This window comes from Tursiops truncatus, chromosome 3, assembly GCF_011762595.2.
Source record: "Tursiops truncatus isolate mTurTru1 chromosome 3, mTurTru1.mat.Y, whole genome shotgun sequence".
NCBI classification, from domain to species: Eukaryota; Metazoa; Chordata; class Mammalia; order Artiodactyla; family Delphinidae; genus Tursiops; species Tursiops truncatus.
The window spans coordinates 74,116,545-74,142,927 of record NC_047036.1 but is presented as its reverse complement, the minus strand read 5'-3'; the positions used below and the strand labels follow the sequence as shown (position 1 = coordinate 74,142,927).

The window sequence follows — 26,383 nt, the reverse complement described above, 5'->3', positions numbered from 1 at the left end:
AGCCTATTATTTATTTATTTTCACTGAAATATTAGGTGAGAATGGTTATAGTAGAGAAAGCTTGCTTTCTCTTATTTCTTTGAGAGTTAAGCATGGGGCATCCACGACCTAAATCTGGGCAGAAAGGACCAACTTTCCCCTTGACCCATGTTCTCCTTTCAGACCTCAGGTATTTTGGGGAAAGAACAACCAGTAGCCTTTACAGCTATGACTCAGAGTGTTTGTTAGAATGAAAGGCAAAAAATATTCATTATGATCTATTTAATCCAATTAAAAATATTGGTTTCAGGTCTTACATTTAGGTCTTTAGTCCATTTTAAATTTATTTTTTGAATATGGTGTGAGATAATGTTCTAATCTCATTGTATTACATGTAGCTGTCCAGTTTTCCCGGAACCACTTGTTGAAGTGACTCTGTTTTCTCCATTGTATATTCTTGCCTCCTTTGTCATGGATTAATTGACCGTAGGTGCACAGGTTTATTTCTGGGCTCTCTATTCTGTTTCATTGATCTATGTGTCTGTTTTTGAGACCTGAAACCATAAAACTCCTAGAAGAAAACTTAGGCAGAACACACTTTGACATAAATCATAGAAAATTTTTTTAGATCTGTCCCCTAAGGCAAAAAAAAAAAATAAAAGCAAAAATAAACAAATGGGACCTAATTAAACGTTTTGCACAGCAAAGGAAACCATTGACAAAACAAAAAAGACAACCTACTGAATGGGAGAAAACATTTACAAGTGATATGACCAACAAGGGTTAATATCCAAAATATATACAGAGCTCATACAACTTGATAAAAAGAAAAAAGAGCAGAAGACTCGAATAGGCATTTTTCCAAAGAAGACATACAGATGGCCAACAGGCACCTGAAAAGATGCTCAACATCGCTAATTATTAGAGAAATGCAAATCAAAACCACAATGAGGTATCACCTCACACCAGTCAGAATGGCCGTCATTAAAAAGTCTACAAATAATAAGTGTTGGGGAGGGTGTGGAGAAAAGGGAACACTTGTGCATTGTTGGTTGGAATGTAAATTGGTGCAGCCACTATGGGAAACAGTAAGGAGGTTCCTCAAAAAACTAAAAACAGAACTATCATATGATCCAGAAATTCTACTCCTGGATAAATATTGGGAAAAAATGAAAACACTAATTCAAAATGATACTTGCACCCCCAGTGCTCATAGCAGCACTATATACAATAGCCAAGACATGGAAACAACCCAAATGCCCATCAACAGACAAATGGATAAAGAAGATGTGGTACATATATACAGTAGAATACTACTCATCCCCTCCCTTCTTATTTACTGATACCATTCTTGGAAATGGATTTTCCAACAAAATTAAATATGCATTTCTGAAGCATAGCCCATTAACCATTGGGCATCTTTTAAAATGCAGTCTTTTAAAATGTTCATGCTTATGATTAAAAAAAGAGACTAGATTCTTACTAAATAACATTTTCAGCTAAACATTTCATGATTCATGGATGTTCATCTCAATATTACTGATGTATTAGATCTGATGCATCTGTGTGCCTTTAGTTTGTTTCTTCAGTTCAACAGGATTTAATTTGATACTCCCTAATATGTTTCACACATAAGTTCTTTACCTATACTTTACAAAATGACAAAAGTAATCTCCTTTAGGCATAGTTCTCTGTATTGCATCACCAGAATTTGTACATTTTTTCCAGTATTTATGTGAGTTTTGGGATGGTTCTAAAAGCAAGAATATATAAGGAAGTTTGTCTATTCTGTCTTTCTGCTTCATCTAATACTTTTTAAGAAGTCTATTTGACAGTCTAATAGCAAATCAAATATTTTGGACACCTAGACTCAGCTAAAGTCTAGATACAAACCACATATCTGATAAGGGATTGATATTCAAAATATATGAGGAAGTCACACAACTCAGTAGTAAAAAAATGAATAGAGTTGACCCTTGAACAACACAGGGGCTGGGAGCACTGACCCTCCACACAGTCGAAAATCTGCATATAACTTATAGTAGTACTCCTTATATGCGACTTCTCCATATCCATGGTTTCAACAAATCTTGGATCCTATAAGTGTACCTACACAGTTCAAACTTGTGTTGTTCAAGTGTCAACCATAATCCAATTAAGAAGTGGGAAGAGGACCTGAATAGATATTTTTCCAAGGAAGATATTCAAATGACCAACAAGCACATGAAAAGGTGCTCAACATCACTAATTGTGAGGGAAATGCAAATCAAAACCACAATGAGGTATCACCTCACACTTGTTAGAATGGCCATCATCAGAAAATCTACAAACAACAAATGCTGGAGAGGGTGTGGAGAAAAGGGAACACTTGTGCACTGTTGGTGGGAATGTAAATTGGTATTGTCACTATGGAGAACGTTATGGAAATTTCTCAAAAAAATTAAAAATAGAGCTACCACATGATTCAGCAATCATATTCTGGGTATGTAACCAAGGTATATAAATCACTATCTCAAAGAGATGTATGCACCCTCATGGTCATTGCAGCATTATTTACAAGAGCCAAGATGTGGAAACAACCTAAGTGTCCATTGACAGATGAATGGATATAGAAAATGTGGCATACATGGTCACTGGAATATTATTCAGCCATAAAAAGAAGAATAACCTGCCATTTTCAATGAAACTTGACAGCATTATGCTAAATGAAATTAGTCAGATAGAGAAAGACAAATGCGATATCATTTACACATGGAATCTAAGAAAACCAAACTCAGAAACAGAGACAGATTGGTGGCTGCAGATGTAAGGGGGTGGGGTTAATGGGTGAAGGTGTCAAAAGGTACAAACGTCCAGTTATAATTTAAATAAGTTCTGGAGATAAAATGTACAGCATGATGATTATAGTTACCAATACTGTATTATATATTTGAAAGTTGCTAAGAGAACAGATCCTAAATATTCTCATCACAAGAAAAATATTGTAACTATGTGAGGTGATGGATGTGTTAACTAAACACGTGGTAATTATTTTGCAATATGTACATATATGAAAAAATTACGCTATACACCTTAAACTTATACAGTGTTATATGCCGACTATATCTCAATAAAGCTGGAAACAAAATTATGGTAATAACGTTTAGGACCATTTGGGGATTAAACAAAACCTTATATTGAATTAGCATATTGTGAGGAACTACAAAATGATATTTATTACTACATTTGACCCTTGAACAACACAGGGGTTAGGGGCACCAACCTTCTGAGCAAAAATCTTCGTAACAGCTTTATAGTTGGCCCTCCTTATCCATGGTTCTACATCTGTGGAGTTGACCAACCTCAGATAGCGCAGTGCTGTAGCAGGTACTTAGTAAAAAAAAATCTGCATATAAGTGGACCCATGCAGTTCAAACTCTTGTAATTCAAAGGTCAATATTGTTATTACACCTATATTTTCCATTACTTTAGAGGAATCTGATTTAAACAGTATAAATCATTCACATGAAGTCTCAAGATGCTTTATATAAACTAGATGGCAGAACAGGATGACGTTGGATCAAATTTCTAAGAACCATGTATTTCATTTTTTATGGCAATGGGACTAATCCTCTCAAACTTATAGCTCTTGATTTGTGTAACTAGGTCATTCCTATTGATTTTTGGAGAAAGAGTAACAAATGGGATTTGGTAGACTTTACAGAAATACATGCAAGGAGGAAGAAAAGGTATTTTTAAATCATAAAACATTTTATTGAGAAAGAGTCAAAGCTAAAGCCATACAAAAGCCAGCACTATCTCCCCTTTACAAATCACAAGCCTGGAGGAAAAGTATATCCTTGAAATGGAAGGGTCAGTTGCATCTTAAGTAGTATTAGACTATGTTAGTAGCCTAAAAGGTGTTTTCCCAAGGACATTTTGGCATGTCGTCCATGATTTTCACAGGCTTCTGATGTATTCTTGAAAACTCAAAGTTCTGTTCAGTTTCTGATATTTGTAGTTGACGGTGTAAAAGATGAAGGCAAACCATTGGACTGATTTCCTCTTCCTTAGAGTTTTACAATATTCTATATTGAAGTGTGGTAATTCTACACGGAATACACTACTGCCTTAATTTCACTAAATGAATGTCCAGAAGGTTGAGAGCTCTTTCATCTTTAGCCTTCCTCCCTTTTCAGTCCACTCTTACACAGCGCCTTTCCTTCTATAACAACACCTGCCATGCCCCTTTCTGAGATTTTTAAAGGTAGACGTGATTAAGAGTAATTTGGAGCAGGTCTAGAAATGGCCTAGAGAAGTTCAGGATCAAGCTCTAGAATTAGCTGATTTTTTGGCTGCCCTGGCAATGTGTGGGAAATCACTGTGTACTATAGAATTTTCTTTTTTATTCAAATACTTTGAGTTTATTACCTATCTTCCCATAGCTTCAGCCTTCTCTAATTATTTGTTCCCCATTTCAGTATATAGGATAGAATCTTATTCCTACTAAAATTATACTATGTATTTTATTAGTTATGAGGGAGCTAAGGTGGGAAGGTAGAAAACAATGCCAGTAGAGTAATAGTTTCATTAATAAGTAGGACTCACTAATGAAAAACTTCTTTTCTGGAGAAAATTAGAAATCAGAAAACCAGTTTTCCACTCCAGCAACTGATGCTAAAAAGCTTTAGTCAGACTTGCCTTTAGAGTCCCTTCCAAATACCAGTGGAACTACTACCAAGCAGCTTAAGCAACCAAACTAAGGCGTTGCTGTCCCTGTGCTTGAAGATGCTCTGAACGTCACAGTGGGGCAGTAAAAAGATGTGTGGGTTAAGATCTAGTCTTTGTCACTCTATGATGTTGGGGAGTCATGTAGCTGATAGGTATCAATTTAGTCATTCTACAAGGAACATTTTAAATTAACAGCCCAATCAACACAATCCTTGAAAAATAATCAGATTTTTCCTTATTTACTTGGGGAGTAGAATTTTAAAAAACAAGAGAAAACAAAGGTCAGCCCTAGGTAAGTTAAAGCTTCAGGTAAAGAACTCTTTACACTGGAGGCAAATTATCAGGCCTCATGACTTCCTTAGGACCTGCCTGTTTATCTCAAACAATCTGTGCTCAGAGGTGTTTTTGTCATAAAGCTAAAATTGCAAAGTGCAACATTTTATATGACATAAGTTTTTCAGCTTTTTTTTTTACACGGGTGATTTCTTATATAATTGCTCAACTCGCAGGTAATTTGTAAATCAAGATATTACTATATAGCAACATAGGTAATAGGCCATCACAATAGAAATAAAATAGAGAAAGAGAGAGAGACTAATAAAATATAATTATATATTTTTTGTTATGGAAAGGCAATTTCTGCTTTCTATTGAAAATAAGTATAAAATTAGTAGTTAAATTTGATGATAAATGCTTCCTTAGATGCCTCATTTGTCCCTTATTATAAAAGTTATATGACCTTCAACAGAGATGTCAGGTTGCTGAAAAATACAAGTAGTTTAAATATGTTTTTCATCAAACTGAAAATTTGTCTAAGGGGCCCTTTGAATGAGATGAAGCTGTTTGGGAGGATAATATATAAGTTTGCATTTAACAGTAAATAACATATAAAAATAAAATTCAGTGATTTCAGGGCTTAACTGCATTTATAATTAATGTTCTTACCCACGTAATTAAGTTAAAAAGATAGGTAGAAGATAAATGTGATAGGGGAGAGCTGGAAAGAGAAAGACAAATGTAAATTTGTTTCAGAATATTTTATTTTCACCATGGTTATGGAATATTGCAAAGAGAATTATATCAATATGTTTATTCTGTTACTCAGGAACTGTAATTAATTTCACTTAAATGTAATTTCTTTTTATAATACATTTTCCAGTACATGGCTTTTTAATCTCAAAAAATACATTTTATTTGTAAACCGAAATGGTGATGGAGTTTGCTTTTCTTTCATTGTGATGGTTCAGAAACTTGAAATTACCTGATGGGTCTGACAATGAAGAGACAAGGAAGTAAACATAATCGTAGTTTCATTTTTCTGAAGTTTGCTTTCCTGATGTGTATTCTGATTCTTCTAGTTCTTAGCCCACTCACAGCTATAGAGAAGTGGCCATTTCCAATGAGTGGTCATTTGTGAAAGTACATTGTTTTGTGACAGGACAGTATTTGCTAGGACAGAGTCAATAGGTGGGGTGATAACTTCATTTATTGGCATATTATAGGTTTTGATGAAAAGTATGGGCAGTTGTGTAATCTGCAGTAGGAAATTAAAAGTAATTAGAGATTTAACAAAATTTTCATTGATGTGAATATTAAGGAAGTCAGAAAAGCCTCAGGTTATTTCTTTTTGTATTTATTATTATTATTATTTTGCAACGGTTAATATGTGTCTTTAGGTTTCTGACAGAAGGAAGACACTTACAAGGATCAGAAGGTAGTATTCCACCGGGGGAAATGTATTTTATACTCAGCGATAGAAATTCTACTTTCAGTTCTATGGAGAAAAAGGTTTACGTATTGATCCAACTGACCAGCTAGCATGTATTTTTTGAAAGAAATTGAAAAACCTAAATATGGAATTCAGCTTTTGACTGTAGTGGGTAAACGGCTGCCACTAGGAACAAGTTAATTTTTTTTAAGTGGATTCATTTAAATAGAAAACAACCCTCACAGAATCTCTTTATTCTACATGGAGAATTAGTCATTGTGTTTTGCCTTTTGATGTGCTGTGGCAAAAAGGATCCACACATAAATTCCTTTTAGCTTTGCTAATGTTCTGTCAACTCTGGGACCTGCAGATGTAACCTATAGAGATAGTGCCGGCTCTTATTGCCAAAGTCTAGTTTTCCCTAAAAGCACACATCATGTTTCTATCTTCCACTCTTGGGTATTTCCTTTCTAGAAATGGCACCCTAATGAATATTAGACTAAAGTAATGGCATGGCAGTTAAAAATATATTGTTTCTTTTCAGATCTTCCGCTACAGAGACAAAGAGAGTGTGTCAATTTTCCTCCTTTTATTCTCACTTAAAAATTAATATTAGCTGAATCCCTGATAATCAGCACTCAGTCAAATAAACAAATAAACCAACAGGGAAATTATTTGTAAGATAAATGTGATCTAAACTGTCACTACGAAAAGCCAAAGCAGAATTCATTTTATGCAGACCTCAAGCAACTCAATTTCTGAAGGATGGCTTTAATGGTAGCCTTAACTAAAATGTATATTTTAACAAGGCATATTTACAGCACATAATAAATGTTTAAATTAGATTAATTAGTATGCATCGTTGAGGCTTTCTTACTGTTTAGAATTATTTGCCCTGCTGAAGTAGTAAATCTAGATGAGCTGAGCACTCAAATGATTCTAATAACAACACTTGGCATTTGTACAGTGCATTATATTTTCTAAGTACTTTATAATTACAATATTAATTAGTTAAGTGACATGTGATCTTGTGAAGAGGTCTGCATCTTATCCCCTTTCACAAATGAGGAAACTTTAAATGCAAAGGACAGTAATTCACATTGCAAGTAAATCAGGTTAAGATTAAAAAACGTTTTGTATGACTTGTGAATGTCTGATGCTGCATTTTACTAAGAACAATTTATTTCGATGTCATGTTCTTTGGATCAAGAGGTAAAGGTTTCATCCCATATACAGATTTTCAGAAAGCTAGCAGAATAAAGAAAGGACAGAAAAGAGAGAGTTCTTTAGTTTCCATTGCATTCTGTCTCCTCTACTAAACTTTCATTATATCCTTGAGGCTGAGTTGTTGAGCCTGGAACCTTGATGGTGAATTGGGTAGCCTCCTGGAGGACCCTTGGTCCCCTATCAGAGGAAGCATCTGCTCTTTACTGAAGCATCTCTAGTGCTTCATGTCGGTGCAAAGGGGAACAATAACTTCAAAGGCTAATGAGGCTGGGAAATTCACTTAAGTGTCTTTGGTTTCTAATCTCAATGCAAATTAAGTAGGGTTTCCAAAATATTATAGAATAATATGAGATTATTTTAAGCAAGCAACTTCAACAAGCATTAATTAATTATTTATGTTCTGTCTTCTAAGGGGAAACTCTAAAATTAATAGAACATGGCTTCTGTACTAAGAGACTTGGAGTTTAGTAGAAGGATATAAACATGTCAACAAATTAAAGCAATATGAAACAAATAGTTGTTAGGCACTTGTCACCCATCAGGCATGATTTTAAGGGATACAACAGTGAATAAAACAGGTAAAAACCCCTGCCTTCATCTAGCAGATATTCCAGTGAGTGAATAAAAAGTATTAAAGGTAGTGTGATAAAGAAGGGATAGAGTGCTTATAGATGAGGCATGCAAAAAGCGGTAGCCAATATTTACCTATCTGCAGGATATTGATGAATTGCCATTTGAATTTAATATTGTTAAATGAGTCAATGTTTATTTGAAAGCTATAGAGAAGAACTTTAGGGCAGCAGGGGGATTGGAGGATGGAGGGTGGTTGAAGTGACAAAGGGTTAGGTGTGGAGAAAATATACGAAGCCCAGAAAGTTTGGTGGACAAAGACTTGGACATATGAGAGTCTGGTAAACTGCAAGTAATTAGGCAAGGCTGGAACTTATGGTACATAGGCAGTTGGCTTCAAAGGTTAGTAGAAAAACTATGGACCCACATAATCTGGAAAATTAAGAACACATTAATTATGGCTGTGTAGTATACTGGCAGAGAAGATGGCCAAGATGGAAGGTGCTGGAAGCTGCTTGGTTTGGTGGTGAAGGAGGATGAAGACACTAGTACTAGGTGAGGTGAGAAGAGCTCCCATCTTTACCTGACTTCAAAAAAGAAGCCTTAATTAATGTGCTCAGATAGTAAAATAGAAAACCAAACAACAGCCACAGCAGCAAAAACCTTTCTAGTATTTTACCATTTATTTGATTCTTCCTCTTCTTTTCCCCTCCAATTACATGCATAGGGTGATCAACTGAGAATTACTGAAAGCAAAGCAAAGCCAACCAAAAACCCTTGAAATTCACAGGCTAACATCAAAAAAGATTCAAAATTAGGTAAATGGAATACCTTATACGAAATGGAATAAAATTCCAGGCTGTTTCACAAGTCTCCTTGTTTTACAGAGAAAACAATCAGGTTGTAGAAAGGTTGAGTGGGTCTCCAAGTCTTTACAGTATGGAGACCTCTTTAGTCAGGCTTAACTATTTCAAATATTCACTGTGTCCACTAACAGACTATTAGAAATGTAATAACCTCTGTTTGTTGTTGTTGTTGTCATTATGGCTACCATTATTGCTCCAGCAACTACTCCAGTAGTTCAGAAACCACTATTTACTTTTACTTATATATCTATCACCTAGTCCAAGTGAGTGTCACTTATTTGTTGAATGACTTGTAAACGTATTTCAAAACTTCCTGACAAAAAAGTACTGATGCTGAAAAGTACTGAAACTGATGCTAAGGGGAGATTAGCATCCAAATGAGGTTTCCTCTCCTTATATCTTACTTTTTGGAAGAACTGAGGGGGATTTATCAGAGAAGGAAAGCAAAACATTTTGGAGGAAATGAATTTTGAGGAGTGCTCACCTAAGCATTTGCTGTATCATTGTCCTCATGAGGAGGCAGTCTGTTTTAGTGTTTATCATTCTCTTAATCTGTGAAGTATATTTGCTTGTGAAATTTTTCAAACTACAAACCCCCAACCTCCTGTCTATAAATATCACCAAAATCTATGTGTACATGATTTTTACTCAAGTATTTTTTTTCCTTCCCAAATATAATGAAAATAACGAAAACAAGAACAAGAACATCATCGTCGTCAACAACAAGGACAAACAACAAAGGGATTGATGAGTTGTATCAAATAACACAATATTTTTCCTTCTTTATATACCTTTGAGTAAGAAACAATTTGTCTGGATCTCACTTTTCTCTCATGTAAAAAAGAAGGGTACCAACTATCATCACTATTTTAATAATGTTCTTAGAATACTAGGCAATGCAATTAGACATGAGGAAATCATAATGTGACAATGTTGAATAAGAAAAAAATATTATTTTCAGATATTATGTATCTGAAAGGCCAACCTAGTTTACCATAAAACTATTAGAAACTTTAAGATAAAATATTAAGATTGCTCATTACAAAAGCAATACCAAAAGTTCATGGCTTTTCTATAAAAATAAAATGAAAAAACAAGAACCCATTTTTAATGGTAACATAAAAAATAAGTGCACTATGGGCTGAATTATGTCCCCCCAAATTCACATATTGAAGCTCTAACCTCCAGTGTGATTGCACTTGGAGTAGAGAAGTAATAATGTTTGAGTGAGATAACAGTAAAGAGTGCGGCCCTGATCCCTTAGAATTCCTGTCTTTAAAGGAGAGCCATCGGAGAATTTGCTCTCTCTGCTCTTTGAGGACACAGCAAGAAAGTAGCCATCTGCTAGCCAGGAAGACACCTCTCACCAGAAACTGAACCTTACTGGAATCTTGATCTTGGACTTCCCAGCCTTCAGAACTGTAAAAAAGTAAGTTTCAGTTGGTTGTGTAACTCAGTTCCCGGTTTTTTCAGGGCAGCTCAAGCTGACGAATACAGATTTTGGTATTGAGAAGTGGAGGTGCTGCGGAGTCAAATACTTCAAAATGTGCAAGTAGCTTTGGAACTGTACAATAAGAAGAGGCTGAGACACATGCTATAAAAAGAGCCCACATTGGGGGCGTACTCCGGGGAGCTGGCGCTTTGGGCAGGGTTGCTTGGGCCGGCGAGGGCACAGGGCTCCAGGGCTTGGGGCTGGCCCCCGCCTCTCTGGGCAAGCGCGCGTGGCTGGCGTTTCTAAGGTGAGGCTGCCCACACCCGACCCTTTCCGGGGCAGAGGAAACACCTATGAACCCTTCGGCCTCCTTCCTGGCCTGACTCCAGAACACAGGGTCAGAAGTTGAGATTTCCACTGTCGAGGAGCAATGGAAAAGGGCTGCAGCTGCTCATTGGAGAACTGAAAGATTGAGACAGAGAGCTCAATGATATGGTTGTAGTACATCAAAGACAACTCCTTTCATAGGAAGAGGATCGGCAGAGAGTGTTGACTTTGGAAGAACGTTACAGCAAATTAGAAGGTCAGACATTCATTTAGCAGCATCTGTCATGTACTTGTACACACCAACACATTAAAAGGGCTCACGGGAAAGATAGAGAAGGAGCATTTCAACACAATCCCTGCTACCCTGGAGTTTATTTTAATTGAAGATAAGAGAACTTCATGAACACTTACGAACGAACAGACAAACACAATGTGAATTAAAGTAGGGCAAGCAAAGTACTTAACTGTAGAAAGAGTGCTGGGACAGCTCCAGTCAACATGGAGTGTCAAGAGTGAACCTGAAGGAAATTAGTTTTGAGCTAGAATATGAATGAAGATGCCATAGAACTGGCCATTCCTCTTGAACTGACTCAAAGATTTTAAACTTTTGGTATTGAACTTGATCTCAAGTGCCTAAAACAGTCATCTTTTAAAATTATAGCAGTCTCAAAAATGGCTTACAAAAATTTCCTTTTGTACCATATTTTAACTCTCAGCCTTTTGGTGCTACCCTAAAGTCTGAATGTTCTATTGACACTGCATTAATACTAGAGTGTCCTAGAGGGGAAAATACTAGATCTGTTTAACAGAAAGATAATCATATATCCCCTTCTCTTTAACTTATTTTACACAAAGGATTCTGTAAATGTGACAACCTAAATATGAATAATTTTTCCATTTCTTTGATGACCATACCCACCCACATGTATATACACATAAATGCAGTATTTAGTACAATTGTACATTAGATGGAATATAATATCTTATATAAATATCTTTTATATAAACATATTAAAGAGTAAAGATAACATTATACACAAGCATACCTTGTTTTATTGCACTTTGCAGATATTATGTTTTTTTAGAAATTGAAGGTTTGTGGCAAGCCTGCACTGAGCAAGTCTGTCGGCACCATTTTTCCAGCAACGTTTGCTCACTTTGTGTCTCTGTGTCACATTTTGGTAATTTTGTAATATTTCAAGCTTTTTCATTATTATCATATTTGTTATGGTCATCTGTGATCAGTAATCTTTGATGTTACTACTGTGACTCGCTGAAGGCTCAGATGATGGTTAGCATTTCTCAGCAATGAGGTATTTTTAAATTGAGGTATTTAAATACAATACAAAGGTATACACATTGTATTTTGGACATAATGCTATTGCATGCTTAATAGACTACAATATACTGTAAACATAACGTTTTTATGCACTTGGAAACCAAAATATTTGTGTGACTCACTTCATTGTGATATTCCTTTTATTGCAGTGGTTTGGAACTGAACCTGCAATATCTCCAAGGTCTGCCTGTATAACCATCAGTATCTGGTTTTAAAATGAGCAAGACATTTGAATAGGCATTTCATGGAAAACTGAATGGCCAATAAATGCACAAAAAAGTAAAAAAAAAAAATAGCCCACATTGCCTTTACCAGATTGTTAATAGAAATATGACATTAAAGGTCATTCTCATGAGGTCTCAGATAGGTACAAGGAACATGTTACTGGAAACTGTAGGAAAGGTGATACTTGTCACAAAGTGGTAAAGACATTTTGGTGAGGATGTGGAGAAATTGGAACACTTGGGCACTGTTGGTGTGAATGTAAAATGGTGCAGCTGCTATGAAAAAGAGTATGGCTGTTCTCAAAAAATTAAAAATATATTTACCATAAGATCCAACAATTCCAATTCTAGATATCTACCCAGTAGAGTTGAAAGCAGGGTCTCAAAGATATATTTGCACACCCATGTTCATTGCAGCACTATTCACAATAGCCAAAAGGTGGAAGCAACCTAAGTGTCCAATGATGGATGAATGAATAAACATAATGTGGTATGTGCATACAATGGAATATTATTTAGCCATGAAAAGGAAGGAAATTCTGATCTATGCTGAAATATAGATGAAACTTGAGGACATTATACTAAGCTAAATAAGCCAGACAAAATAAGACAAATACTGTGTGATGTCACATATGACATACCTAGAATAGTCAAATTCATAGAGACAGAAAGTAGAATGATGGTTGCCAGAGACTGAGAAGAGGGAGGAATAAAGAATTATTTAATGAGTATAGAGTTTCAGCTTTGCAAGATGAAAAGAGTTCTGGAGACTGAATGCACAACAATGTGAATATACTTACTACTGAGCTCTACACTTAAGAATGTATAAGACCTGGTGGGCCAGTGGTTAGGACTCTGTGCTTCCACTGCAGGGGGCATGGGTTCGATCTCTAGTCGGGAGAAATAAGATCCCAAAAACCTCGGTGTAGCCAAAAAAAAAAAAAAAAAAAAGAATGTTTAAGACGGTAAATTTATGTTATGTGATTTTACCACAATTTAAAAATTGTTTAAAAAGTTAAATAAAAGCAAGTTGCAGAATAAGAGCCATTTGTATAACACCATTTATACAAATAGATAAATCACAATTTAAGAATTGAATTAGGGCAGAAGAACTAACTAAGGATAAGAGAGAGAAGGAAAAATTAATTCTGTGTTTTATTTTTACCTTTGTTGTATTTTGGAATTTTGTCCACAAGCATTTATTATCTTTACTTTGAAAAAAATATTTAGAAAGGTAGATTGATATAGATAGGTAGACAGATAGGCACATGAATAGATGGATATATAGCTGGGATGGACCATATGAAATTGGTGATATTTGATCAGTTTTTTTGTTTTGTTTTTGTTTTTTTTTGTTTGTTTTGTTTTCGGTACGCGGGCCTCTCACTGTTGTGGCCTCTCCCATTGCGGAGCACAGGCTCTGGATGCGCAGGCTCAGTGGCCATGGCCCACGGGCGCAGCCGCTCCGCGGCACGTGGGACCCTCCCGGACAGGGGCACGAACCCACGTCCCCTGCATCGGCAGGCGGACTCCCAACCACCGCGCCACCAGGGAAGCCCATTTGATCAGTTTTGATCCACAAAAATGGCAATCTCATACAATTCAATAATATACAGGAATCAGTAAAAGAAAACAAAAGTAGCTTAATTAATATTTATGATCCTTTCCAGTTTTAATTTTCTAAATCCCCAAAAAGATAGCTCTAAAAACGTATCAATTTAGTGTTAAAAAGTTAGAAGTCCACTGAGTTTTTGATATCATAACCCAAATTACTTCATTTGAAAATTTGCTTGCAAGTATTGGTGTTCGTGAAGCATTTTAGCTTATTGAATTTCTAAGGTTAGAATTTAGGCCTTACTGCATTGTTTATATATAATCCATTTATGGACTTAAATAATACAGACATATGTAGCATCTTAAAGAATATTTCTAGACAAGTCAACTTTGATTATCATAGAATGTTTTTCACATACTAATTATATCAAGAGAGGATATTTTAATGTCACAGAAGTGGAATTGCCCTTTTTGAATGCACATCAGTATAAAAGACACAGAACAGAAAAACCATGATTGTCAATGAGAAGAAGCTTATAGTGTTTGGTTCAAAAACCTTTCTTCACCTGTGATGAAGCTCACATTCCTTAGGCAGATAATGTATAGTAATAGTTGAAGCATATAATAAATATCCTTTCTTACTAATGTATTACATTTTATTAGCTAGATCAATATTGCTATAATTTCCACCCATTAGCATCTCATTGCTGTAAAGTACATAAAAATATTTACATTAACACTGATCAAAATTGCAACAGTGTGTATTAAAATATGAATGACATATAATCAGAATTTTCTGTTTCTACTGCCTCCAGTTATTTCTGACCCCAGATATGAAGTTCAAGTTTATACTTAATAGCACAATTATGTAAATCTGTAATTCTAACACTGAATTACAGCTGGTAATGATCAATAATTATATTTATGTATGATGTGAAGTTAATACTACCACCATAGATTAATGTAAACAACAAAATTATTTCTGCAGTCAAGAGCTAACAAATCATCATAAACAGAGAACTAAAACAATCTCTTCAGAGCCTAATTCCTCCAGCAGAGTAAACAGATTTTTTATTCCCAATGAATGTAAAGCCCCCAATTAAAAAGAACACAGCTCTACCAAAAATAACATGATGGCTGAGTATTTCACTACACTTTTTAATTCTTATTTCAGTCTTCAGAAAAGTGAAGATATCCTGAAGTATCTGATATGCCTTTTTTGAAGGACACTGGGAAAAAGTGAAAGACAGAAATTCTAGAAAAATACAGCCAGCCAATTTAAAAAACAATTTGGAAAATATGTATACTTTTCTGTACATTACAGAGTTCAAGATCCTTCCATTAAAATAAAAAAGAAAAACTTTTGCAAATATATCAGAAAATTGTGTACAGCTGTTATGTCATTTGATCCTTTCTTTCTTTTTTTTTTTTGCGGTACGCAGGCTTCTCACTGTTGTGGCCTCTCGCATTGCGGAGCACAGGCTCCGGACGCACAAGCCCAGCAGCCATGGCTCACGGGACCAGCCGCTCCGCGGCACGTGGGATCTTCTCGGACCAGGGCACGAACCCGTGTCCCCAGCATCGGCAGGCGGACTCTCAACCGCTGCGCCACCAGGGAAGCCCCGATCCTTTCTTGAATTGATGCCATAGCTGAAGGAAACAAAAGCTTGAAATATGCCACATAAAATAAAGTTTAATTTTCAACAGTTAGGAATGACTGAACTAGAGAAAAGACATAGGAATCTTGCTTTACACCTTTGCATTGCTTAGTGTTGTGTAAATAGTAGAGGTGAGCCAGACTGGAATACAATGGAAAGAACTGAAGAATAACAGGTGCAGCATTGTAAAATTATTATGCTCCTTGCTAAGACTAAAGTCAATGTCATATTTTTTATTTCACCAACTAGGTTAAAAGAGGAGGAATTTGCTATAGGAAGATAAGCATTTTACATCTGTTTTATTTAACATCATTCACTTATGTATGTTTTTAGCTAACATTCATGTGGGGCTTCCTGTGGGCCAGCCACTGTTTTAGGTAGTTTGTGTACGAGAACTTACTTATTTTCACAATTACTCTTTGAATTTGGTATTATTAATATCATCATTTTATAGATGAGAAAACCAAGACACAGACAGATCCAAGCTCGTATAGTTAAAAAGTGGAGGAGGTAGGATTTAAACCAGTTTCACCTGAAACTAAAATCATGTTCTTTGTTTCGTATCACACTGCGTACTCAAAATTATCTGTATTATGCAGTGGAACTCTGTTAAAGTACAATTTTTGTCTTTGTAATTTAGCACAAGATAGAGTATTAAACATCACTCCACTTCAGGGTTTCTCATCTTTGGCATTACTGACATTTGGGGGTCAAGTGATTCTTTGTTTTGGAGACTGTCCTGTGCATTGTAGGATGTACAGCGTCATCCCTGACTTCTTCTCATTAGATGCCAAAAGCACTTTCCCACCGACTTGTGACAACCAAAATAGTCTTTAAGGAGAAAAATCACTCCCCCATAGAGAACCACTGAATCTTAGCCAAATCCTAACTACTGCATATAGTAAAACACATTTTTCGATACATTCTTTTCAATAACCTAGAACACTTGTCCCATGGAAGTCAGATATTATCTTTATTCCCAATCTACCTAGGAAACTTCACATCTTGATTCCATCAAGGATGAATTTGGGAAATGAAAACTGACAACAAGAATCAGTCATTTCCCTGTAAACAGCTTCTCATGATGATGTCTTGAGATGGAAGACCTCCCTGTCTTTTATGGATTCTTATCTCTGACATAGCTTATTTTTCACTTGTGACTATATTGACAATTCACATAGACATCAGAAAGGAGGTAATTTCTACTCCTCCTTACCTACTGACACAACTACTTTATAAATCCAAAGATTGCTTCTGAGATAAGTTAAAACCTATATTGTGAATGTATTTCTTTTCTTAATTTAGATGAAGTTCTGGTTTCTTTTAAAGGTCATTTTAACAGAATAATCCCATTCACTTTCATGCTATAGAAACTTCTCTTGGGTAGTAAGGAATTATTGGTTGAGAGCCTGAGTCTTTGTGAACAATCCTAGTTACCTTTTTAACAAAGAGGATAAAGCAGAATGACTCTAAGCCTCCTTTCAGAGGTTCCTTGTGACATGGTGGTCTCCTCACACTGTGAATTTTCCCCCAGTGATCTGGGTTGATAGACTTACATTTCTTACCTGGTCCCTATAGGACATTTCAAGCAACTTAATCAAGGGTAAGCTTGTTCATTCTACCTTTTCAGTACAAAAATGTTTCAAAGAGTCTATTTCTTTTCTAACTTGAAAAATACCTCTACATTTCTGCAAAGAAAGATTTGTTATTATTAATATCTTTATTCATATAAAGATTCCCATTTATCAGATAGCCAAGGTTTTTGAGACGAAGCTCTAACCTCAAATTTGCAAAATGGAACCCTGAGCCAGATTTTGCTCACAGGAGGGTGTGTGCCTGAGTGTGAGTGTATGTGTGTATGACTAAGGTTGTTATTATTACATTATTTGCTAACATTTAAAGCTTTGGGAAATTTCTTAGAAAAATATGGATTTTAGGGGGTTTTTTGGAAATAATTGGAGGATAAGAAAATAACAGATTTAGTTTTCCTATATGACAACCATCTGTCACAGCTAAGCAGCTGTCCTTTTCACAGGGGACATGTAAGCCTCAACATTCTCTACTACCTTGCATCTTGCCAGTCTCACTCACTATGTGTCTTGCTAGTGTCTGTGGGAATTTGACTTTGTGACCTCTGCTCTAGTCCCTGGAAGGAACAAGACAGAACTTAGTTCTCAGAGGACATAGAACTCCAAGGATGTACCATTTCCAGAACTTAAGAATAAGGTGAAGGGCTTCCCTGGTGGCGCAGTGGTTGAGAGTCCGCCTGCCGATGCAGGGGACAAGGGTTCGTGCCCCGGTCTGGGAAGATCCGACATGCCGCGGAGCGGCTGGGCCCGTGAGCCATGACCGCTGAGCCTGCGCGCCCGGAGCCTGTGCTCCACAACGGGAGAGGCCACAACAGGGAGAGGACCGCGTACCGCAAAAAAAAAAAAAAGAATAAGATGAAATATTAGGCTCAGAAAAATATCCAGAGACCAATGATCAAATCTGGGTTACAAATTATAATACTGCAACATTGTGATTTATAAGAAATATATATTTGGTCATTCAGATGTCCACATACATATTTGTCACATGAATTTTGTCTTCATCCATAGCTCCTGGCTCACTGCTCCCAAAACTCTTGGAATTTCCTGAGTGATAAGAGCAGTGGGAGCATCTTTTGTATAATATTTAGTCTCTGGTCCTCAGTTCCTGAAAATGATTCAGAGTCATAAAGACAAAGTGTTGTTATTCATAACAAGCCCCTAACCACCACAACTAGGTTTATGTTAATGAGGTGACTTTTGGAAAGCACCTAAGGATGGGGGCTGGTTGTCAGGTGAACCAATCACAGGGGCCTAGAACTTTTAGTCCCACACCTTGAGTTCTGGGGAGGAGAGAAGGCGCTAGCGCTAGAGGTTCATTCAATCACCAATGGCTAATGATCTAATCAATCGTACCTGTGTAATGAAGCCTCCATAAAAACTCAAGAGGAGAGTGTTCTGGGAGTTTCCGCGTTGGTGGAGGTGGTAGGAGAGTGGTGCGCCCAGAGAGGGCAAAGAAGCTCCTCACCCTTTCCCCATACCTTGCCCTGTGCATCTCTTCCATCTGGCTGTTCCTGAGTTATATCCTGTAATAAACCAGTAATCTGGTAAGTAAACGGGTTTCCTGAGTTGTGTGAGCCACTCTAGCAAATTAACGGAACCTAAGGGTTGAGTGAGGTTTGTGGGAACCTCTAATTTACAGCCAGTTGGTCAAAAGTTCAGGTAACAACCTGAACTTGAGACTGGCATCTGAAGTGAGTGTGTGTGCTGGGGACGTGGCAGGGAAGTTGGGGGGTTGGGAGAGAGCAGTCTTGTGGGACTGAGCCCTCAACCGGTGGAATCTCTCCAGGTAGTTCCAGGATTGAATTAAATTTAGGACTCTCGGCTGGTGTCAGAATTGCTTGTTGGTATGGGAAACACCCCCGACTCCTACGGTGGAAATTGGGTTCCAGAACCCTATTAAATATAAAAATCGTTAAGTCTGACTTTATGTAGAATTACCATGCCATTACCCTAGAGTAGGCATTATGTCCTCCCCTTGATGAGAAATAGGAATTAACTTAACAAGTGGGGCAGTATTGATGGTTAAATTGGCCCAGATGTGCAGAATGGAAGTTTGCAGAAGGGTCTAATTTTGTCTTTCCATTATTGAACACAAAAAAATGTGGGCTATTTTGATAAAAATATATTGTATTTCTAGACTTTGTATATTGAGCTTCATTTTGGCCAAAGAATTGTATAAAAATATAAATTGTTCTATGATTCTCTAGTACATATAGTAGACCATATTCTCTGAGCTCCATGAAAGGAGAAAATATTTAAGGATTTACTAACAAGAGGAGAAGGCTATTAAAAATATCATTAACTTTACTTAGCTATACACCAGAATTTCACAGAAACTTAACAGTGGTTAAATAGTTTAATTTGGGATAGCAGACAATTAGAGGAAGCAGCTGATAGCTGGGAGACTGTAAATAGTCTGCAATGGGTATACATAGTTATGTGACAAAATGCTTTGAATAAAATATAAGGGCACTTGATTATAAATAAAAAGTGACAATTAAGGGAGAAAGAAACTATGAGTCAAGGAGAGAATCTCCAATGCCACAATCAATCTATTACATTTTTCTCAATAGAAAAGCAGAAACTACAGAAACCTCTATTGTCACGATTGCATCAGTCACTTCATGAATCCCATTTTCAATGAAACTTTTGCAGAAATCCTAGTACATTATAGGAATATTTATTGTAAGTACATGGATACACTACCCACTATTCAGGATCAGAAATATTTATACCATGGTATCTTGGTTGATGATCTGTGTGAAGCTCAGACTAGACGTTGAACAATTGATGATAGGCCAAGCTTATTCTGCAATTAGCAAATCAGTTTGAGAACTAGAAGATTAAAATATGTGTAGAGGATAAAACCAAGCCTGCGCTATTCAAAGCAGAATGAGGACTTAGGTATTTGAGGACTTAAGTTTAAAAACTTCACCTATACCCAAATGAGGAAAGCTTGGTAGGTAGCCCCCAAGTCACAGGACATGTAGACTTCAAGATTTTATACTTCGTGGTATGTCAACCAATATCTATTACATTATATATATATTCTTAAATTACCTATTTAATCAATTCTTTATAGTTTAAGGTGTGCATTTTTGTATTTGTTTATTCATCCTATGGCCATTTTCAAGTACAGAATTAACTTTTTTTTTTGAGGCATTAAGGAAGAACCTTACTGGGTGAATCTGGGTGAATCTGACTGATATCTAAGGATTCCATTCTGGTGTATAGGCAGAGCAGACCAGGTCAGTGGCATCCCAGAGAAGGAGGTAGACAATAAATAGGACAGAGTTACAGGGCCTGGGTGAGGCAGAGACAGTAGTAGTTCAAAGACTGGATATCTTTACCATGGCTGCAGACCATGAACATAGGGAGAAAATGTTCCTCAAGTTGTGTTTTAATAGTAGATATTTGAAAAAAGCCAGAACTAAGTTAGATGGTTCAAAACCCAAGTCATCAATCTGGGGGTCTACTGGGAGAGAAGAAGATGAGATACTATATCAACTCTCTATTCCTCATAACAAGCCAACCTTAGATTCTTTGGTTTAACACAGCAACGGTTTACTATCTATCATGAGTTTGGGAAATTCCTTTGCTGATTTTTGCCTCTTGGTTTCTCAGGTGATTTACATTTCACTGGAGAATCTGCTGGGCTAGAATGTCCAAGATGGCAGATGGTGTAGACTGTTGGCTGGGGAGCCTCAGTTCTTCATGGGCTGTTACCCTACAGGAGTCTAGATTGGCTCCTCACACGCCAGTCTCAGGGCAACATCACACAACTTGTACACAGTTTATTCAACTTCAATTCTGTCATATGTTATTCATTATAAAGCAAATCATAAAACTAGCCCAAATTCAGTGGGTAGGGAAATAGACTTCCTCTCTCTCCCTTTTTTTTTTTTTTTTTTGGCCACACTGTGTGGCTTGTGGGATTTTAGTTCCCTGATCAGGGATCGAACCTGAGCTCTTGGCAGTGAGAGCGTGGAGTCCTAACCACTGGACCACCAGAGAATTTCCCCAGACTCCCTCTCTTTATGGGAGGAGTTGAAAAGAATCTGTGGACGTATAACAGCAACGACATTGAATCAGTACTGGGTGTTCAAACCAGGGACCTAAGAGCATTTTATCAGAGTTAGAGAATAGGAAAGTTTGGAGTAATTTTCAAGGCAAAATGTGGTTGCGCACAGGAAGAGTAAATGTTTGAAATGTTATTCCTGTGAATGTTTTGGATATATTTAAATATGTCTGTGGGGTGTACACAGCTACAGAATGAGGCCTAAATAGGGATTTTTCGGTGGTAGCATGATTTCATATATGTAACAGAAATATACATACATAAATAGTTGGAACAATTACTTCTTTATTTCTTTCACTATTACAAGCTTTTAAGTGCTCTGGTTACAAAATAACTCTGAACTCACACTGGACTTTGTGTCCTAAATCTATATAACCGGGGGTGTTTCCTACCAAATAATATTACATACTTTTCATTGAAAAGCAAACTCAGAACGATTGTTCTCTCAGGAGCAGAAGACACTTATGCATGGATCTCAGAACTCTAGGGAAATTTTTTCTTATATCTCAGAGTCAGTTTTATCTTGGATTATATCTAGTTATATCTTGATTTTTGTTTTCTAATTGCTGATCAAGAGGGCAGAAAGCAGGGGATCCAGTATTGTTCTGGTGGTGCTTTCAAGAAGAGAATCATAGTTCTAAGCCTTTCTTTTTTTGTGGCCTCTCCCGTTGCGGAGCACAGGCTCTGGACGCGCAGGCTCAGCGGCCATGGCTCACAGGCCCAGCCACTCCGCGGCATGTGGGATCCTCCCCGACCGGGGCACGAACCCGCGTCCCCTGCATCGGCAGGCAGACTCTCAACCACTGTGCCACCAGGGAAGCCTAGCCTTTCTTATTTTAAGTGAGTGTTAAACATGGATTTATATAACCATATGAATTAAGGAATGACTGGTTTGGTTTGGTATTTTGTATTGTCCACAACTGATTAGGTTTATCTTTATGTTATCATTAGATTACAATACAATGATCATGCATCACGCATAACTCAGAACCCTGAATACACTTAATGAATGGAAGTGATTATCCGAATTCACTCTTCAAATGTCTAGTGTATTCATAAGATAATTTAGATATTTTACCCAATGAGATCTTGACTTATTTTAATCTTCATTTGACTTCTTAATTATGGCAGATAATAGATCTAAATTACCTTCTTTAAATTAGATCAGAAAGATAAGATTAAATTGCACTTCTGACCAAAGTATCATTTTTCACTTACTGAAGAACAGCGTGAACAATGCCTACGCTTCCACTCATGTTAAATTCTAAGGTTTCCTCCACTGTGCAAAAGTGAGCTTTATTTCTCTTTTGTATTTTTTTGTAATAGCAAGTACACACCACTTCCTATATTTAATATGTACTTGCATCAGATTTAGGTTTAGTTGCATATTACACTGCTTCTAAATAATTGTGGGCTAGATAGTTAATTTTTGTCTAGTGTTTAAAATTCCCTGAGGTAGGCAGAACAGGGCTGGTCTGGCTGCTCCAAAGCTACTCGGGTATCGTGTTCCTTTTAGATCATCCCTCTCTCACTCCTAATGTGTGCCCATGGAATCCAAGGTAGCTAGTGGAACTCCAGTTGTCATATGTATGTTCTAGAAAACAGGATAAGGGAAGAAGAGATAAGGGATGACTCCCCTCTCTTCAAGTATATAATACTTAATTTTCATTTTACTGACTCAATCTCAGTCACATAGCTGCATCTGCAAAGGAAGTTGGGAAATGTAGTCTTTTAGCTGAGTGCATGGCAGTCCATCAAAAGTTGGGATTCTGTTGGTAAAAAAGAGGCAAGGAATGGATATTGAGAGGCAATTATCAGTCTTTGCCACAGTACATTGTAAGAATTAATTGAACTGAAAAGAAATGATTATGTAGAGATTTTTGATGTGTGCTTTGAGACTCACTACTTGGCAAGGTGTTTGAAATCACCTAATACCTCATTATTTGGTACTTTGTGTCATTTAAAATGAAACCTGAATTTCAATTGCCAGAAGATGCTGTAAGCTCTTAAAGTATGAATTTATTTATCTTCAATTTCTGCGCTGACTGCAACTGCTGCATCTTACCAGTGAACCCCATCTGATAGAAACACGTGTCTGATTTCTATTTTAGTCCTGGCATAGTAACTGTGAAAGACTTTGGTTGGCACTTAGTTATATTGCTAATATGTCACCTACTATTATTGCTACTGAATCAGCTTTTCTGTCACATCTCTTATCATGTAGCATATCTGTAATCCCCATAAGTAAGCTAGAATTATATCCTTTTCCAAAAATTTACACCTTAATTCTATGCCTAAGTATATACACCCCTACTGACTTGTGCATTTCACATTTTGTTTTCTATTTTCACTTAAATTCTAACACCATTATTTAAAAATTGTCAGACAATCAAGGCTGAAAAGAAGGAAATCCAGTAGAAAATTATACAGTTGGCAGTACTGTGTAAAAAATGGTAAAATTGTATATATTTATTACTTTAAAAAAATGAGATTTTTATTTTTGTTTGCTTTCTTTTGGTTCCTTAGAACATTAAATCCTACAATTTTTACCTGACTCAAAAATTTGTTCTTTGCTGCCATTAGTTAAAGCATTGTCAATATCCAGAAATCAGAATTTGGGTTTTACAATCAGAAATCAGGTTTAAACATTTCCTTACCAAAATGTTTTTCACAGGTCCTTGTGTTTGTTTATTACAGAACTTCCTAAGGCTATTTAATAATTATGATCATTTCATTTTTTATGTTTTTGAGTCATATTTCAGGTAGACAATCCCAATGGGCCAAATCCAACTTTCCTAGTTGATTCTTATTTAATTTCCATTTTCCATCCACCATATTGACCTGGGACTGTATTCTCCTCCTACAGTATCCATTTTTTTATTAATGTAAACTTTTAGTAAAGCATAAAATACATACAGAAAAGTAAAGTATCCTAAACGTATATCATGAATTTGTGCAAAGTGAACATACCTATTTGTAACCAGCCCCAAGATTAAGAATTAGAACTTTACTAGACCCCAGATTTGACTTGTATCTTTTTCTAGTCACTATTCTCCCTCTTGACTTATAGCACTGAATATTTGGAGTTACCTATTTTTGATCTTTATATAAATGTAATTATGCAGAACATAGAGTTTTGTGCCTGCCTTCTCTCATTTAGAAATTCATAGATTTTTTAAGATTCTCATTTTTAGATTCATAGATTTGTGTGTGTGTGTGTGTGTGTGGTGTAGTTCATTCATTTTCACTGCTGATTAACTTTCAGTTGTCTTTGCCTTATGAACAATCTTCTTATGATGTGCTTGGTGTAGTTTCTTTGTAATTATTCTGCGTGGGATTCATAGCACTTCTCAAATCAATGGGTCAATGTCTTTTGTAAGTTTTGGAACATTTGCAGCCAGTATCTCTTCAAATATTCTTTACCTCCCATTCTCTCTCTCTCTCTCTCTCTTTTCCCTTCTTCTAGGAGTCCAGTTATATACATATTAGACTGTTTTCACTTGTCCCACATTTTTTATGCTTTTCATTGTCTTTAATGTATCTTTCCTTCCCCCTGCCTTTGTTCATCATTTCGATATAGTCTGCTGACCTGGACGTATTCTATTCTGTTGAACAGTTTTCTGCTATGTCTAACATGCTGTTGATACCATTTAATAGGTCCCTAGTTTCAGATATTTTATTTTTCAGTTCTAGAATTTCCATTTGATTCTCTTTAAAGGTTTAATTCAGTGTTAAAATTTTCCCTCTTTTATCTTCATTTCCCTCATTCTCATGAATATATTTATCATAATTATTTTAGAACCTGTCCCTTAACTCTAATAATTAGATGATCTATGGACCTGAGTGGGTTTTTTTCTCCTTGTTGGTTTTCACGCACAGAGTTTTGTCTTTAGTGTGCCAAATAATTTTTGATTAAATGTCAAATATTATATATAAAAGCTGTGGGGGCTGCAGCTGATGTTATCTTTCTTTAGAGCGGGTTCACTCTTTTCTTTGGTAGACAAAAGTAGTGAAAGCTGATCACCTGAGCGAATCAAGGACGTGTCGCTTTGATGCTGCATTGTAGCTCTGATATGGCTTGGCCTATCACTGGTTCATCCTGAGTTTCCAGTTGAGTGGATAGAGAAGACTTTGTGGCCCCATTCTCTTGGCAGATCTCATATTCTTTTATTCTGTGAGGTTGATAAAATCCTCAAACTACTTTTCAGAGATTTTATGCTTTAGCTTTTAGCCTCCTACTCCGTGCAGCCCCAGAATCTGGTCATTCTTTTGAGGTAAAACCCAGCCATATACTTAAGCCTCCCTTCCAAATCTTTATCAGAAGCTCTTTTGGTTTTTCTGTTTCCTAGAAGTAACTCTCTATTAGTCCAAAACCCTAATTCTCAGTCTCCTGTTGAAGCCTAGAATGGGCAAAGGTTCCATGGTAAAAGCAGCTGCAAAAGTCAGCTCACTCACTCAAGATTCTCTCCTCCCTGAAGTTTTAGACCCTCCAGTTCTTGGTGCCTCAGCAGCTCTCCAGTGTCTTCAAACAAATGATTTGTTTGTTTTATCACTTTCTCCCAATTGTTCTCCGTGAGAACTTTGGACTGCTAGAAGCCACTGAATTCCACCTGATAGGATCTGGTTTTTACTAACTGATTTATTCACTTTACTTTAAATACTGTATTATACAGATAACTTGGAAATTTACCTCTCTACTTTTGTAGTTTGTTATTGATAAGCTTTAACTATCAAAGGTCTTAATGTGTCCTTATAGTATATATAGAGATGTATATCACTTTGTGAAATAAAACATATTAGAAAAAGATTGTCATAAAATATGTAATCCTAATAAAATGCATTTAAAATTCTTAAACTTTATTAAATCAATATATTCTATGAAATCTTTAAAATTAACATTTCAATGTATAAAATATATATGTATTACGAAAAAATTTTCAAAATCTTAGAAAAGTTTATCTGGCAGAATTGGGAGAGAGGGGAATAGGGAATATGTTGTGTGCTTTTTTCTCCTAATTTCTAATGTTATTTTATTTTTTAAATTTTTATCTGATTTACATTATATACTTGAATAATAAAATAGATTTTTTAGAACTTATGATAGATCTTACATTTTCTA

The 26,383-nt window shown here is 36.2% G+C and overlaps 1 long non-coding RNA gene across 1 annotated transcript in view; it reads left to right on the top strand.

Annotated features, from left to right (window-relative positions):
• Positions 1 to 26,383, top strand: part of LOC109549090 (uncharacterized) — a 677,834-nt gene that overhangs the window by 428,716 nt on the left and 222,735 nt on the right. The window lies entirely within an intron of this gene.